The sequence below is a fragment of the Polypterus senegalus genome, chromosome 3, assembly GCF_016835505.1.
Source record: "Polypterus senegalus isolate Bchr_013 chromosome 3, ASM1683550v1, whole genome shotgun sequence".
NCBI classification, from domain to species: domain Eukaryota; kingdom Metazoa; phylum Chordata; class Cladistia; order Polypteriformes; family Polypteridae; genus Polypterus; species Polypterus senegalus.
Window position 1 is genome coordinate 151,123,258 of NC_053156.1, and position 18,002 is coordinate 151,141,259.

The 18,002-nt window shown below is 38.0% G+C and overlaps 1 long non-coding RNA gene across 2 annotated transcripts in view; it reads left to right on the plus strand.

Annotated features, from left to right (window-relative positions):
- The first annotated feature begins 2,038 nt into the window (after window positions 1–2,038).
- Window positions 2,039–18,002, plus strand: part of LOC120526826 — a 152,606-nt gene continuing 136,642 nt past the window's right edge. For both annotated transcript variants that reach the window (XR_005633179.1, XR_005633178.1), the window contains exon 1: window positions 2,039–2,441. This is a non-coding gene — a long non-coding RNA (uncharacterized LOC120526826). The remainder of the gene's footprint in view (window positions 2,442–18,002) is intronic.

Genomic DNA, 18,002 nt, shown 5'->3' on the forward strand with positions numbered 1-18,002 from the left:
CTATATTAACCCTAAGAAGTGGGGCTAACTTTACGTCATTGCACATGCATGGGGACCCTCCTCAGACTTTAGATTTCTGGCTGGAGAATGAGTTCCTAAGAATTCCTAAGAGGTTCATTGAGCTTGGTGGAGAAAAGTTCTTTTGTAATTTATTGTATTGATTTTTCTGGCTTACAACATTTTGCTTTTGACTTTGAATTCTGAGTATTGCATTGTGGATTTTGACTGGTTTGAATTGGATTTCTGCCATGTGTCATTTACTGAGGAGAAGCTTCTGCTTGGCCGCTCTGTCATAAAGCCTGAATTGGTAGAGTGTTGCAGTGATGGTTGTAGCCTTCCACAGATCTGAGCCTTGACACCATCCTGTCTCTAAGCTCTGCAGGCAATTTTTTCAATTTTATGTCCTAGTTTTTTTTTCTCTCATAGGCATTGTCAGCACTTAGGCCTTATATAGAGTTACTAGACATTAAGCCCATTACAATAACGGGCGCTAGAACAGTAGTGCATAAACATTAGTAGGAACAGTCTATATTAAATGGCAAGGGACCTTGTATGTGGCTGTAATATGCGTCACTGTATTGTGTGCCTTTAATTTTCACTCTCAGTAATACTGGTTTGTATTTCCGTAAAATGCTTGTAATTTTGTCTGACAGTAATACAGTGGAACCTCGGTGGAACTGAAGTAATTTCCCCCATAGGATTGTATGTAAATACAATTAATCCGTTCCAGACCGTATGAACTGTATGTAAATATATATATATTTTAAGATTTTAAGCACAAATATAGTTAATTATACCATTGAATGCACAGTGTAATAGTAAACTAAATGTAAGAACATTGAATAACACTAAGTAAACCTTGAACAACAGATAAAATTAACACTGCAAGAGGTCGCGCTATAGCCTTACGACCCGCTCGCTAAAAACACCTTTTTTAATGAGTTTTAAGCACAGGGAAAAAAAATGAAGATTTGAAAAATCCGTAATCTAATAAACAACCAAGAAAAGTAACATTGCAACAATGCACGTGTGCACCTGTGTGTGTGTGTGTGTGTCTGACTCTGTCCCGGGCCTGCGTGCGTGTGTGTCTGTCTCTGTCACGGGGCCTGTGTGCGTGTGTGTGCGTGCATGTCTGTCCCCCATGCAGGCCTGCCTGTGTGTGTATGTGAGTGTGTCTCTCGCGCGGGCCTGCCTGCGTACCGGTGTGTGTATGTGAGTGTGTCTCTTGCGCGGGCTGCGTGCGTGTGTGTGTGTGTGTGTGCGTGCGTGCCTGTGTGTGTGTGTCTCTCTCTCTCTCTCTCTCTGCACACACAGGGAATCCACAGGAAGAGACTGAACACGTGCCATGTGGCCCGCGTATGCGCACTTCACCAGAAGACACACACACACACGGACACCTGGACGCACACAGGGGTTTTATTAAAGAGGATGATGTGTCTAGTCATATCCAATCAACTGAATTTTTCACAGGTAGACTATCTATCTATCTGTTGAGTGTTGTTTGATTTGAGGAAAAGTGAATTAAAATGATTTAACACAAGGCTATAGCATAACGAAATATGAGCAAGTGAAGGGGTCTGAATAGTTTCTAAATCCCCTGTGTGTCGACTTCAAATGGATGATGAGCCACATCTAAAGTGAGTATATCTGGAATCAGTTCGAAACCATGTGGGCACTAAAATATACAATACAATGCTACAATATATGTATTACTAATGTACTGATTTTGATATACTGATATACTGTAAGCAATTGACTAATATAAGTGTGTGTATAAGCAAGGATATTTAAAGCAGGGTGACAACAACTGTTAACAATCGAATGTTTTGTACTTTCCTAAAAGCAACCATTATCAAAGGACTGTTTTATGTCTATGAATAAAAATAAAAATGTGATGACATAGAAAAAAGCTTGTAAAAAGAGGAAAAACACTGAAGCAAGTGTAAAAATATTGTGGAAAAGGGCACACAGTGGTAAAAAACTATATAAGCAGCTTGAAGATGGGGAAGTGAGAGTTTTTCTGACTTGCAAGCAGAAAGCTCCATACTTGCTACTCAGACTGTTTATTATTTTTTTTATAAAGTAACATTGATTAATTCCACTCGGTGTCTTTCGTAACTAGGGATGGAGAGGCATTATTGCAAGGGTGCTGTAGAGCCCAATACAGATAATTGTTTTAATGTGCATGTTTTTATAATATTAAGAAAGCAAGTGTACTTTATTTAGCCAGATATTACCTGGAATAATGTTACAAATACCAAGTGTTCCATAAATGTGATATACAGTATAAGCAGATTCAAGCAACTTATAAAATCAGGCATAATGAATATGCACAGCTTTGGTCATCGAATCCAAAAAGAGAACATATGCAAAACCAAGCAACTGGTTCAAAGGATGACTTCTGAAGGAGAGAAAAAAAGACACCTTCAAAACTAACCAAGGTACAATATGTTTAAAATACTGAGTTATAAGGGAGTAGTGAGAAGATGTCTTTTAATAAATATGGTCAAAAGTTTAAGAAGGTATGATTTTATTCTAGTTTTCATTGGTATACACATCATGATAAAAGGGAAACATGATGGCCCTAAAACGCTGTCCAAAGGTAAGGTTGGGGCAAATGTTTGTTGGGTTGGGGGAGATCAGATGTAATTCCTTGAAAGTGATCAATTTCATTTTTTTAAACATTTTAAAAAAAAATTAAACAAATTTCAAAGTATATTCTTAAGGAGTATACGTATACTGTATATAAATTGATGTAAGTAACAGAGCATGCATAGAGAGGTTGTTCTAATTTCAGAATGTTCAAGCCAAGCAATTCTAGGAATGTGAATGTCTAAGTTGCTCCATTATATGCCTCAAAACTATTAATACATGCAATACATAATTTGAATGTAAAACATTTTTGTTATTACTGAAAAACTCATTTTTAATGTATTCTCTCTTTGCTTTCCTTCCATTACTATATCTTATTTTAGATTTATGTGGTTTGCTAAATAACATTTTTATATGGAAAAATGAACATACTTGTACTTGTACTGTCTTCTGCTTTCCAGAAAGTGGTTTAAGCTCTAATAAGAATGTAAATAAATAAACTTGTTTCTTAAACAGGGAGTACATATCAGTAATAGAGTAATGATATTATTCATTCAGAATTAGATATTAATTTATATATATGGATAAATATCATACAGTTCTAAATTAAAGTGCAATAATTGCTTTGCTGCTTGATTAAATACTTGTTCATGATATGCAAATCATACTGTCCAAGCGAATCTTTTCATGCTGTGTGAAAGCTTTAATATCCCAGTTTTAATTATTGCTCCCAAACACCTCAGACTGTTCTGTTAATTGTGGGATGCTCATTATTCATGGTAATAAATTTATTTAGTCAAAAACACTTTGGAGAATAATCAAATGCTCCAGAAAGCTTTATGCATTCATGGGAAATGACTTTGCCACGTGTGTTGCATTTATCAAAAGAAAGAAAAAATATATACAGTTAGACACATTTCGGATTGTGGTTATGTGTTGTTTTTATTTTTACATAAATACATTTTCCAATATTTGTATCTGAAAAGTAAAAATAAATTAAAAAAAATATTGTGTTACGTATAAAATGCAATTATGATGCCACTTTTCTGTTTCAGGATTATGCTTCCTAAATTAATACATGCATTGCATTTCATATTAATATAGATTTGATCAAGAAAATTCAAATACTATTAAAAATTCTTCTCTTGGCAATCCAGTATTATGTAATATTTTGGATTAAGATCTAATTATTGTTATTGTTATTTTTTTTCTAAATTGCTTGGAATGTGGGCATTATTGTTCTTACACACAGCAATATTTCACAAGTCAACACCTAAGCAGACAAATCTGCAATGGTAGGGACATGGTCATTGGCGCCTCACCTTCTTAAAATGTTTACCCCTTTTCAAATTCATAGATTCTTGAAGACCACAGCAATATGCAATTTTCTGTTGCTTCTCATGTTTGCCTATTCTACATACATTTACTGACCTTTGAGGATACATCGTTGAAAAGCGCTTCCTCCCACCCAATACACTTTTTCCTGCTTGATCATTACTTTGTTCATTTAATGTGCAGACTTCAACTAGCCAGGGTTTGAACTCCGGTTTCTGAAGCTGTGAGACAGCAGCACTAGCTGCCATGCTAATGTCTCAGCACATGCTCAAGATTAAAGATGATTTATGTGTTCCCTGCCCTGCATTGGGCTGGCGCCCTGCCCGGGGTTTGTTTCCTGCCTTACGTCCTGTGTTGGCTGGGATTGGCTCCAGCAGACCTAATTCTATTTGAAATTTCTGTTCCACAGCATTTTCTTGATATTTTCTAATGAACTACAAATTTCATTGCTATTTTTTCTGTAACATTCCAGTTACATTAGATTCAACAATATTTAACTACTACAATATTTGTGAGAGGTTTTGGTGATACCTCTCCTTTATATGTACATAACCTTTATCAAATGCTGTGGACTCACTGTATCATGTTTAATTCTCTGTTATTAAATTAATTGTCTATTTGTAATGCTTACCAATCTGGTGGGGTGTACATTTCACAGCTGCAGTGCACTTGCACCAGGACTGTTGTCCACTACCTTCTGTCTGTAGTTCTTTCAGACATCATCAAGGTATGGCTGTCACTGTAGCCTTCATATCAGGAGTGCACTCTCTCCCTCATCCCGACTGACTAGCTGAGAAAGGAAATTGGTTCCTTTCCTTTCAAGGTGCTTGAATTTTCATGGGGAATGTCAATCCCAATGTTTTTGATTGAATACTAGGGTACCGTCATGAACAGAGTACCAGTAGTAACTTGGTTCCACTTTAAGCACCATGTGACATCACTTACGGAACGCTTTAAGTTAGGTGACGTCTACAAATTCTGGATAAGTTCTAAAAGGATTTTGTGCATGCTTACTGACAGATTACTTTGGTTTCTTGACTTCTGGTATACTCTTTTTGGCTGGGTGTTTTGGTTAGCATTTTTAGTTCTGACAATTGAATTATTGACTTTCTAGCTTTCTCCTTTAATGTGGTAAGAAACTCACACTCATCTCCTGGGGCCTCATGTATAACGTCGTGCGTAGAACTCACACTATAACATAGCGTAAGCACAAAAGCCGAAATGTGCTTACGCACAGAAAAATCCAGATGCAGGAATCTGTGCGTACTCCAACTTCCACGTTCTTCCGCTACATAAATCCCGATCAGCGTGAAAACTAACGCTCGTGCACGCGCTTTATGTAACGCCCCAACTCCTCCCAGAATTACGCCTCTTTGAATATGCAAATCAATATAAATCGCCCTTAAGCTCAGCCTTCTGTGAAAAGACAATGTGGAAAGCACGGGGGAAATATAAGAATTTCAGCGAATACCAAGTGGAGGCAATGGAAAAACATACTATTTGTACAAATAAACCGTGGTATAATCAACAAAATGAAGTTGATCGAGTGACATAGCGTGTTGGAGAAACTTGAAAGCTCACGTTCACAAAATCGCACAGTGCCGGAAATAAAAAAGAAGTCACATATCAAAGTCGCTGTGAAAAGCCGTGTAGCCCACTGTCTGAGTGTCATATGAAAGCTTATTAGGGTACAGAGAAAAAAGGCACACAGTGGGGAAAAAGCACGAAATGTCAACTTCAATCTCGACATTTCCACTTTAATCACGTAGTTTATTTTGTCATTAAAGTAGAACATCATAAACTTCATCTTAAAATCGTTTAATTAACCAGTTTCTCAAATCACATCGTAATTAAAGTAGCACATTAAATGCTTTGTTTTGTATTTGATCTTCTACTGTGATCTATGTGTGTGAATCACTACTTGCTTCTTAAACCGGCTCTCTTCCTCCAACTGGACACAGAATCCATTACATTCGTGATATTACAGTTCTCTGAATAACTAAAATACTGAGATGTATACGTGATATCATTTTCATGATGATAGGGGTTAAAGCACGTTATTAAACATGTTTTTCACTTCGATGAAATAATTTATTGCAGCAGTACTCAGGGGCGGCTCTAGCTGTGTTATTTTCTCTTTCTGTGTTATATTCAATATATATTGGCGTAGCCGTCACTGCAGTCAGTGCTTTTCTTTCCCCAAGTAACCGATCGCCACACAATCAGCTCTGTAATAGACGTTAAGCCATCTGTAAGCTTAGCGCGATTCTTTAAAACGCTTAAGAACATTGAAATATCTTCATAGTACATGTTTAATTATTCTATCCTTAACGACACTCCCAGTGAAGAATATAGATTATTTAAATGAAGTTAAATTTTTTATCTGTATAATTTAATAAACATATTTTGCTGCATTTCATCTTAAAAATGATATCGTCATCATATGTAAATACGCGCTTTATAAAGTGGCTCAGGTTGTGCGATATTATAATTAGTGCAAGTTAACAGTGGGGTGATTATACTTATAAGTACAAACAGTTCTACAAGGTGCAACTGATTGAGTGCATTTAAAGTTCTTGGGATGAGACTGTTTCTGAACCGCGAGGTCTGTACAGGAAAGGCTTTAAAACGTTTTGCAGTGGCTGAGACAGCGTGTCCTTGAAGCTGTATACCGATAATTCTCTTTCCGATCAGCTGCTGCTGTGATTCACACTCAGATACAGTGATATAAATACTCCGAGTGGTGCAGTGAGAGTAATATGGAAAAAGATGATCCGCTGTGGCAACTCCTAACGGGAGGAGCTGAAAGAAGAAGAAGAAGAAGAAGTGAGAGTAACAACGCTAAAGCAGTTATGGTATTTGGAATACTATGGCTGTTCCCTGGACCATTATATTGTTACGAGTTAATTACAATCAGTTTGTTACGCTAACAAACAATATGCGGTTAGTTTCGGTGTATTTATAAAGCCGCGTCAGGAAAATAATGAGTAACCACACAGGAACAGTAGCATTGCTTTGACGCTGGGTGCCGCCAGTCTGCAAAACCGAGCGGAGAACTTGCGTACGACAAGGCATGAGGTACCGTGGAAAAGTGTGTGGCTTTACGCCAAGTGTAGGTTTTATACATCGCGATTTGAATGTGGAAAAGTTCTTACGCAACATTTCTGTGCGTACGCACTGTTTATACATGAGGCCCCAGGTCCTTTCCTTAGCTTATCTGGCCTGACCTTATTCCCATCCATGGGCACTGCAAAGGAAAGTTCAGGTGTGTAGGAGTACCAAAGACCATTAGTGGGAGCCCAGTGTTGCTGTAGGAAAAAAATGGCATCTCTTAACCTTGGAAGGAATTGTGGTACTTGGCTACAAGTGACCCATAGAAACTATTAAAGGGTGCTTCATGGCGGTAGGTTATCTTAAGTCAAGGGGTATCAGGTGAAAGGAATCAACTGGTGAAATAAAGTTTGACCAGAATGAAGACAGTTGGAAGAAGTGTGGACGCAGACTTCAGACTAGACAGCAGGTGTGGTTATAAAGCAGCTTTATTTTTCAGAGTCACGGTGAGAAGAGTTTCAGAAAAGCAGACAATCAAATATACATGACAGCGTCAGGGCTCTTCTGAACCCTGTCTGTTTTTATACCCCTAGAATGCATGATTTAATATCATTATGAAATGTAACAGTCAACACTTTCTTATACACAATCCTTGAGCCCCTTCAACGCCCCTTGTGCAACTTGATTTCTTGGCCCCTTTTGTTATGGCGTTCAGATGTACGCTAAGGGAAAACGTGATAAGGCAGACTCATGTATGGAATGCTTAGACCTTGAGTCCTTTGCACAAATATTTTTCTGTTTGATAAAACAAAGCATGCTTTTACATGGTTTTGTAAAGCTTACTTCTCAGACAAGAATTAGTACAAGGGAACGAAGAGAACATTCGTCTTCCACAGAAGCGAGTGCCAAGTGGTACTTTGAGGTATAAAGGATGTGATCTACCCTACTTGATAAACAGAATGATTGAGCCGCTGTACCAGATATGCAGGGACTGACAATTGAAGATGCTAGCTCTGTAAAAGTGCAAATTTGTTATTTTGTCATTTGTTGAGTTAATACTTTTTTTTCAATATTAAAATACTTTTGTATATTTTGGCTGCTTTGTTATCATTCTGGATAGAAGGCTCATGACAAGAGTATCTCCCCTTTATGGCTATGTATAGTTACTATAGGCATACATATTTTAAATAAATGTTAGAGCTTGGTTGTGCATGGAAGCAGCTTTTTGGAAAACGTAAATGCTACAGTTGATTCTTATAACACAGTTATCACCACCACAGTGTTGTAAGTACCACGATAGATGCCTTCTGTTAGTCTTACAATATTTGTGAAAGAATCTGAAAATTGGCTTGCTTGCTTGCCAGAAGTTTTTAAAATTGAGGAGGAGGAAGTTGAAGGAGTATTAAGTGCCAGTGTTGACTTCACTGGACATCCCCAAACCTTTGGCACATCACTCTAGTCTACTGAAGTGTAATAAAAAATAGCAGAATAAGCCAATTATATGAGAAGAACATGCTCGCTGAAAAGGAAAAAAAAATGATTACAGCATTTAAAGTACTTTACCATATGTTTTGGCCTCTAATTAGATTTTTTAATTACAACCTTATATGCATTACATTTCTCTGCTTAACAAAGTGTCTCATTAAAAAAAAAATACAGATGACTCAACAAAATACTCTGCAAGGCTAAAATACTACACTCTAGTATGGACCCTGTGCCAACAATATGAAAGAAAAATCTTTTGTTTAGTCCCAGTGGTTAAAACAAAACGAAAATAAAAGAAATATCTACTTATTGAATGAAGAAACAAAATGGAAAATGTGCAACAAGTAAATCAAGTGCCTTCCAGTTAATGTTATGCACATTAGCAGTTATTTATATGCCTGAATAACACCAATATTAAAATTACACAATTATAATTTAGTTTGAGAATTAAAAATATAATACAATTTAAATGTAAACATTGATACGGAATATAAACCAGATCAAACCATTAACAGAAAATTAATGTAAGGTAAGATAATGTAATACAAGATAAAAAAGAAAACAATTTTAGCTTACTTTTAAAATGATGACGCAAACTGACTAGCGACTGTGACACAGTAGAACAATTCCCGTGTTAGGAGCATAAAAAAGAGCACTAGCTTATCATATTTGTAAAGTCTCAGCATTTGGATTGGAGCATTTCAAGTGTTTGGATAATTGAATGACAAACCATTAGAAAGATAAAACAGGGCTGAATCATTAAGACCTGTACAGATCAGTTTTTCTTCTTCTTCTTCTTCTTCTTCTTCTTTTGGCTACTCCCATTAGGAGTCGCCACAGCGGATCATCTTTTTTCATATCTTTCTTACACCCACCACCTGCATGTCTTCTCTCACCACATCCATAAACCTCCTCTTAGGACTTCCTGGCACCTCTAGCCTTAACATCCTTCTCCCAACATACCAAGCATCTCTCCTCTCAACATGTCCAAAGCAATGTAATCTCATCTCTCTGGCTTTGTTTCTAAACCGTCCAACCTGAGTTGACCTCTCTAATGTACTCATTTCTAATCTTATCCATCCTCGTCACACCCAATGCAAATCTTAACATCTTTAACTTTGCAACCTCCAGCTCTGTTTCCTGTCTTTTTGCCAATGCCACTGTCTCCGACCCAAATAACATAGCTGACCCCTCTACCATATTGTAGATCTTCCCTTTCACTCTTGCTAATAAATGTCTGTCACAAATTACTCCTGACACTCTTCTCCACCCATTCCACCCTGCCTGCACTCTCTTCATCACCTCTCTTCCACAATCCCCATTACTCTGTACTGCTGATCCCAAGTATTTAAACTCATCCACCTTCACCAAGTCTACTCCCTGCATCCTCACCAACTCCCTCTCATTCACACATACTGTATGTATTCTGTCTTGATCTTACTGACCTTCATTCCTCTGCTCTATAGAGCATATCACCACCTCTCCAGGGTCTCCTAAACCTGCTCTCCACACTAATTACAGATGACAATGTCATCTGTAAACACCATAGTTCACGGAGACTCCTTTCTAATCTCCTTTGTGAACGTCACCATTGTCTCACTTCCCCCGTACATATCCTCTTATGTACTTTTCTGCCACTCCCAACTTCTTCATACAATACTACAGCTCCTGTCTATGCACCCTCTCATATGCTTTCTCGAGGTCCAGCCTGTAAGATCTAGGGAGCAAATATAAACAAGTAAGTAAATGTATTAATGGTGTAACATTCTGGTCGATTTGAGAGGAGTGCAGACACTGTAGCCTTCAATGGGCTGATTTCAGTAGGTAAGTTCTGCAACCTTCTCAGGGTATTTTAGGGTTGCGGAGGCCAAAGGCCATGTCCCCACGAATGAGCAAAAGGCTGAAAATAGGCATGGACAGGACTCTAGTTAATCATGACTACTCTCACTCAAACACACCACATACAGTATTCACACACAGTGACATTTTGCATTTAGCAATTAACATAACTTTAATAAAAAAAAAAAAATAGAAAGCCTTTGTAATGAATTCCTTATTTGCATGAGCGTGTCTGGCTGTAGTAATTTTCATGAAATGGGAGTTGCAGAGCTATTCAGTTATGACAAATGTTGTGGAATAATAGAAATGAAAGGCAAACTTTATTACAGTGGCTGATCATTATGGACATCAGGTGAATGTGGTACTCTGATGGAAAATTATAGGGTGACCAGATTTTCAAAGTCCCAAACCTGGACACTTGTGTATCGATTATGCCCATGTATAAAGCACATTCTTATTTGTTTAATGGCTGCTTTATCTCATCATCAGCGCCTAGGGTTCAGGACAAGAAAAAAAAAACACTTTCACAAATGAACATACAGTATATGACTCTACACAGTAGTTGAAACGGAAACAAATTAATGGCAGTGATGTATGTTTTTGTCTGCTTCTTGTCACCCACACAAATGCTGCTCAAATTTAACACTAACATTTAACACACGCTATTATATGAATGGTGTATGAGAGCCCATGCTTGCTGTTTTAAATACATAGTGAGGATGTTTGTTTTGGTGGAACCATGTTATATTAGAAGGGCAGCCTGTTAAGAATCTGGCCACCCTAGTAAATTATAGTGACAGTGAAATACTGCATCATTATAATGTGCAGATAATGGAACTGTGAGGTTAGTTTAGTGTAAATTAAATAGTACTGACTAAATGTTTATTTGCTTTGTGCACAATAGTTTACACACCACAGGGTATTTCATTCATATGTAGATAACCCTTTGTTTTCCTTGCTTGCATTTTTTATTTTTACAGTAAGGAATGTCGTATAACTTACCTGTTACTCATTAAAGCATTAGAAAGAGCAAGATGCATGCAGCAGTTTCTGTGCATGCCTCACTGGACCTGCTGATAACAGAATTGATGTCTTGTGCACATACATGCAGCTGGCAGGGAAAGCAACTTCCTACCCTGTTCACGCCGTCTGCTGGTTTTTCACTGACTTGTGTCTGTTTAAAATGCTTTTCAATGGGAGATTTTGGAATTTTAAAACTGTGTACAGCATGCTCTGTTCAAGATATCTCAATGAAAATTGAATTGTCTCAAGAATAAGTATGGCACGTTTTAAAAAAAAAAAAAATGGTCCATGAGGGGGCAGAGTTGTTACATGCGAACAGACATGGATAGAAAGACAGACGTGGCTATCGCAGTAGGTGCTTTGCACATCACACGTGAATACACCCAAAAATAAATACTGTGATTGTCTTATTTCTGACAGTGAAATTCTGCACGTTTTAGTCTTTTGTAACAACCCTATTGGAAGTGATTGGCAATAATTTGACTGAATAAATATAATAATTTTTCATTTTACATCTTGAACATAGCCCATGAGATATGGAAACAAGTTTAAAAAACTATCTAAGGAACAGTGATTCAACTAAGCCCACTTTATAATGGAGAAGCTTCAAAGGTCAGCAGGTTGTTATGTCTACTGCCTTGCAGATTCAGTCTACCCATTTACAGTTTCCACACAGATTAGGTTGATTAGATACTCTAAATTCTTATTGACTACCATCTCTAGCAGGATGGGTTCCTGTCTAGCATCCAGGCTCCTGCTCCCTGTAACCCTGAGGTTGATTAACAGGTTGGATGAATGGATGGTGTCAGACGTAGCCTAACTGGTAATAAATCCGTCAGTCCATAATGACATCAGAAGCCCAGATCATCTATAGAAAGACAACAATAAAATCTTCAAAAAATGTTTTCTGACATCATTTCCCAGACAACGAAATGAGTCAAGAGAAAATATTAACAAATATTTTATGCCGTAAATCATCAACCACTCATCCATCTAATTTCCACACTTGGTAATTGCAGCCCCTGATGCCAAATGGCACTCCGTCAATGGCACACATTGCACAATAATGCTGGCTTGAAACACCCTTGGTGGACTCGCACCTCCCGGCTGATTTGCTGATTGCGTGCAGGTTTCTCATTTTTCATCATGTTCAGGTTTTTCTCTCATTATGCGGACGGCTGGATCTCTCAACAGCTAGCCAACTGTTCTTCAGAATGACTTACTTTGCAAGATGTCCGTTACTAACTTTAACACTGCCTACACATTTTTTTATTTTGTGTAAAAAGAATGCTTTGTGAAAAATCCTGAATGTTTTCTTAATATCTTGAGCAATTGCTTTTATTCTTTGCACAATGGAAGCTTTATACATTTCTGGGTTTGTGAACAATGGAAAGCAGCTTGTTTTGCTAACTTTTTGTTTAATTATTTACCCATAGCAACTGTCAGATAGTATAAAAGCTTGTTGAGAACAATATATTTTCCATTTTATGTAAGTTTTCAGTTTAAGAAATAAAAGACAATTGTTGTACCACATATGACAATCGTTTTGAAAAGAAAATGATTTCAGGTTATTAGAAAATAAACACATTGTTTACTTTATAGCACTGTAGAAAATAAATACAACGTATTGCATATCTTATCTAAAGTTGCAGAATACACTGCCAGAACCCACCAGGACACAATGCACACTCTTAAAAATGTTTGTTCTGTTATGGCACTTTATTGGGTTGTGTGGTTCCTTTGTTTAACCAAATACAATTTAATTCTGCAAAGGGTTCTTTGAGTATGAAACTGTTTCTTTGCATTGGTTTCCCAATATATAGACAAAACAGAAATTTTCAAAATACGGTAGGCTGCCTAAAAGGATAACTCAAACTTATCCTGCATTATTGTATTCAGGGAGAGTCCATTTAAAATCAGGAATCCATTTGCATTTCACCAATCTAGTACCATCTATTCATAGTTATTTGTGGGGCCTCATACAAATCTAAGCAAATAAAAGTTCTTTCTGGAACTTTCATATGGATGGCTGTTTTGGGAACCAAAAATGTAGCATTGCTCTGAAAAATCACTTTAGTACCTTTAGTGATGTGCGGTGAAGTTCAGGACTGGTGAGGCTCTGACTCTTTCCGAATCAGAGTTACAAATATATGAACCCAAAAAAGTAGCTTATTCACTATTCAATTGGGAGCTTGCACATTGGCTACTGGTTATGTCTCATATCTCATCAGCATTCTTTACACACACATACTAAAGGTCAGGTACATATTTGGCTAAGAAAGAACATTACATTTGTAGCAGCAAGAGAGAGCGCATTTGCTATGCACCCTCCATGTGTTCTAAATTTGCCATTGTGATTCCACAATTCATAGTCATTCAATTCAAATGAAAGTATTGAGTGGTGTACAAAAAAAAATGGATTTCAGTTTTGACCTTAATTGAAATATTTAGTTGTTTTTAAAAACTTTTAATTCTGATTCCTTAATCAATTTTAATACAGACTGTTCAACAAAAGGATAACAAGAAAAGCAAAGAAATATTTTACATAAGGTCAAAATTTAGTTTTTAAATATTGGATTTTTGTTTCATAGTCTGATCCCACTTTTATTCAAATTGAAAACCGTTTATGGTCTTATCTTTATTTTTAAATGAAGTCCATGTGCCTATCATTCTCCACGAAAATCTCTGTCACTTTCTTGTCAAAGTCCTCCTTATTTTTCTTTAGTTTTAAAAGTCTTAATGTTCCATTTTTACAGTCAGTCAGACCAAAAAATAAAAATAAATGGACCACTGCAGTGCACTTGACTTTCTGATATCGCTAACTCATTGGTACCAAGAGCCTCTGCGTAAAAGAACAACAACAAGCACCTGTTTGACTCACATGCTCCCCCTTCAGTGTTCCATGGTACTTGTGCATTTTCACTGCGGTTTTCTGTCCGATTAGCAAGAGTAAATAAGTCACACACATTCATTAAAGAGATTAGCCAGATTGTGGAAAGTCAGGATGTATAATAAATATGTCTGCAAACCTTATACAGTATTGGTGACATACAGAGAGACAGCAACAGGCACACGCCAATTACCTGCATCAGCCCAGTGTGTGAGGGACAGCACAGTCTGAGGTGAGGTGAGGCTTGTCTCATCGCTGCCGCACCTCATGTTTCCCCTATGTATTTGAACAGGAAATGCACCAATTCAGTGATTTTGACTATAAAAATTATCAAAGTTATTGGAATCATACAGAAAACAAATTTATAGCAAAGACCAGTGGACACATTTATTTTATCACTATTAGTTTTTCTACTTTTCATGATGACAGGTGAGGACCCTGACTCCCATACTGGACATTGAGACTCTTTTTACTGGCAGACTGAGATGTAATTCCTGTTCTTCTTCTTTTGCTTCAAGAAGGAAAAGCAGACAAGGAAAATATGTAACTGAAATAGCTCCAAGTATATATAGACTTGGCTGGTTTAAGTATTAGGATTTGGTTCATGTGTCCATTTTCCATACCCACATATTCCGGCACAGGTTTGTGGGTAACTGGCGTTTATTCAAGCTGCCTTGGCATAGGGTATAAGTCTGGACAGGGTAAAAGTCCCATCACAAGGCACCCTCAGACAAACACTAATTGAGAGCCCCGTATCAGTCTAACTGATATTTAATAATCTGTAACTTGTTTAGGATGTTAGAGGAAAGGAAAGCAGTGGACACAATGAAAGCCCTCGGAGTTATGGGAAGAATGTGAGAAAATTCTGATAGGCTGGCATTCTTGCATAGACTGAAATGTGACATTGTTTTGTTTCACAGTTTTCTTATCCTGCTTTGTATTGTTGTTTGTATACAACATGTAATTTAAAATAAAATCATTTTTATTCTTGTTGTAAACCTGTTACAGCACTCCTAGCCTGCACCCAGCAAATAGCACTATAAAAAAAATAAATTGACTTGATTTAATTAAAAGCTGGTCTTCTGAAGCTGTTAAGGCAGCAAAACTGACCACAGTGTCACTTTGTTCTCCTCTGACATTTTAATAGCACTTTTAGAAAACAATATGCTTTAAGAAGCAAAACATTTACAGTGTGCTATCAGCATTTATAACAGAGGCGAATGACCTTAGTAGTGTTCAGTATTCTTCAGTATGCACAATGAAACACACAACTTTATCTGAGCTAATGTCATGCTGTCACAATAGGAACACACTGCAGACACCCTGCACCAGCTCTCCAGGAACCACTTGGTCTTCACCAGCTCATAAAATGCCAATTGCTGCCATAGTTCCACTATAATACGAATCTTCATTAAGTTCAGTGACTCTGTCTAAGTCATGTCATGTTATTACCAGCTTAATCCTGCGCAAGGTCATGGTGGGGCTGGAGCCTATCCCAGCTAGCAGAGGGCACAAGCCAGGACCAATCTCCAGGACAAGGTGCCAGCCCATTGCAGGGGAACACACTTACACACCACACACACATAGGCCAATTTAGGGTCACCAGTGCACATAACCTGTATGTCTATGAACTGTGGGAGGAAACCAGAGCACCTGGAGGAAACACACACAGACATGAGGAAAACATGTAAACTCCATGCAGGGAGGATCCAGGGTACCAACCATGGCCTCATTACTGTGAGGCAGCAATGCTACCACTGTGCCACCATACCATACTCTCTGTATAAGTTACCTCAGTGATAAAGCAAAGTTTAAAATTAAAGATGGAAAAGATAGGATTACAGGATTATGGATTCATATTTTCTAGTCCAAAAGTAAAAGGAATACAAGATTAAAAGACTCCTGATTACAGATTCTGCAGAAATAAGATTGGTGGGCAAACCCAGGCAGCTATTTTTTTTATTAACATTGAAACTTTGTATGGACTAGCTGAATTAAACTTACAGGCACTGTAAAGAAAAAAAAACTTGCATGGTAGTTTTATGTATTGTCTATGCTTTAAAAAATATACAGTATATAAATATTGTGACTGGGGCATCTCTGCATACCAGGGTAAAATATGACAAAGGGGGAAAAAAATCTAAACAGTTGTTTAGGAATAACACACATAAAGAACTAAGACACAAAGTAAAACCTTAATACTGCTACTGGGCCTCAACCACAACAAAAGCCTCACAATCATAATCCATTCTCCTGTCACTTCTGGTTTGCCCTCTCATACTCTCGCTACACAACAGTTTTTAAACCTCATGCAGGGTTCACTTTACTTCAAGGGCAATCCTTAGAATTGCTTCTAGAATAAGGAGCACTCCTTAAAATCCCTGTGAAAGACCCACCCAGCATGCCTGCCCTTCTTAATATGTAGCAAGATACACTTTCTCCATGTGGGCCACCTTTATGCCACCTGTCTGCTGTGGTCATTCTGCTGAGCCACAGCACCTCTCTCAATACTGTGTCAAAGTGTTGTTATTGTTTCAAAGCAGTATGTCCATTAGCCATTCTTTACTAATCTAATTCATGATATACCCTTACCAGCTGGATTAACTGCCGCTCCGCTTCCTCCTGTGTCTTTCTCTGTGTATGTTGTGATCTATGTGACAGATATAAGTCCTGAAGAAAAGTTGGAGAGCCCCATTTAATGTAGAAAACAAACCTGTTCAATAAAGGCAAAAGAAATAGGTTTTGCGGGTGCATCAACTGAAATAAATGCAATTTCCTAGTAAATTTGCTTTGAAGGGGCTTCTCTAATGGTAGGGTAAGGCTTTGGGGAGTTCCCCACTGGTCCAAAGAGTGTCACATCTTTCAGGGACCTACTGTCCGGATGGGGTGCTGCAACAGGTGCGACTGGCCCCTTTTAGGTGACTGATAAAAGGGAACCAGTGACCACCACTCAGTGGCCAAATTCAGGAGAAAGGGGATGAGGTTGCCAGGGAGGAGTGGTGGTGCCAGAAGAAGGGTTGTGTTTTGTTACTGTGAGTGCTTTTGGGACTGTGATGTGGCTATATATATATATTGTGAGCTGGAGGGCTGATCGCACCCCAAATAGAGACAGACGCCCCTGGGAAAACCACAAACCCTGAAACACTGACTACCCTCACTTTGCTCCTTATCCTTGCACTATAACGCGTAATACAAGCCTTGCGCGGTACTCCGACTTATAAGCCTTGCGCAGCGCCTGTCAGTTTGGGAATTGATTGTTTGCTTTTATCTCTCTCTGCTCCTAGCGGAACTGTTATATCTGACTTGTCATGGAGCACGTTTAAGCTCATGTGTTTGCGGTGTCTGAATAAAAATCCTTCTTTTTTTCTACGACCTTCTGTGTCTCTGTGCAAATCTGTGACCCAAGCGTGACAATATATATATATATATATATATACTAGCAGATTACCCAGTGGCTTCGCTCAATGAGCAGAAGAGAAAAAAATAAAATGCAGAATCTGGAGGAATTTGTGGCTTGCATCAGGCAACTGATGCCTGTGTGACGTGGTAGCCTGTGAAGACTACATCCTTCGAATCCGATTCTGTTCAGCACGTTGTTCGGGTGTTTGTGAGGCCCTCAATTATGATTGTCATATGCGCTGATCAGCGAGCCTTCTCTCTCGATCTGCTTCTGTCTCTCTTTCACTGTGTAACCTGACTCTTTTTGTTGATGTTGACGGTTCCTTAAGTTCCCCAATACATTTATTTTTTGGGATTTGCTATTTTAAATGTTGGCATAAACCTAGAC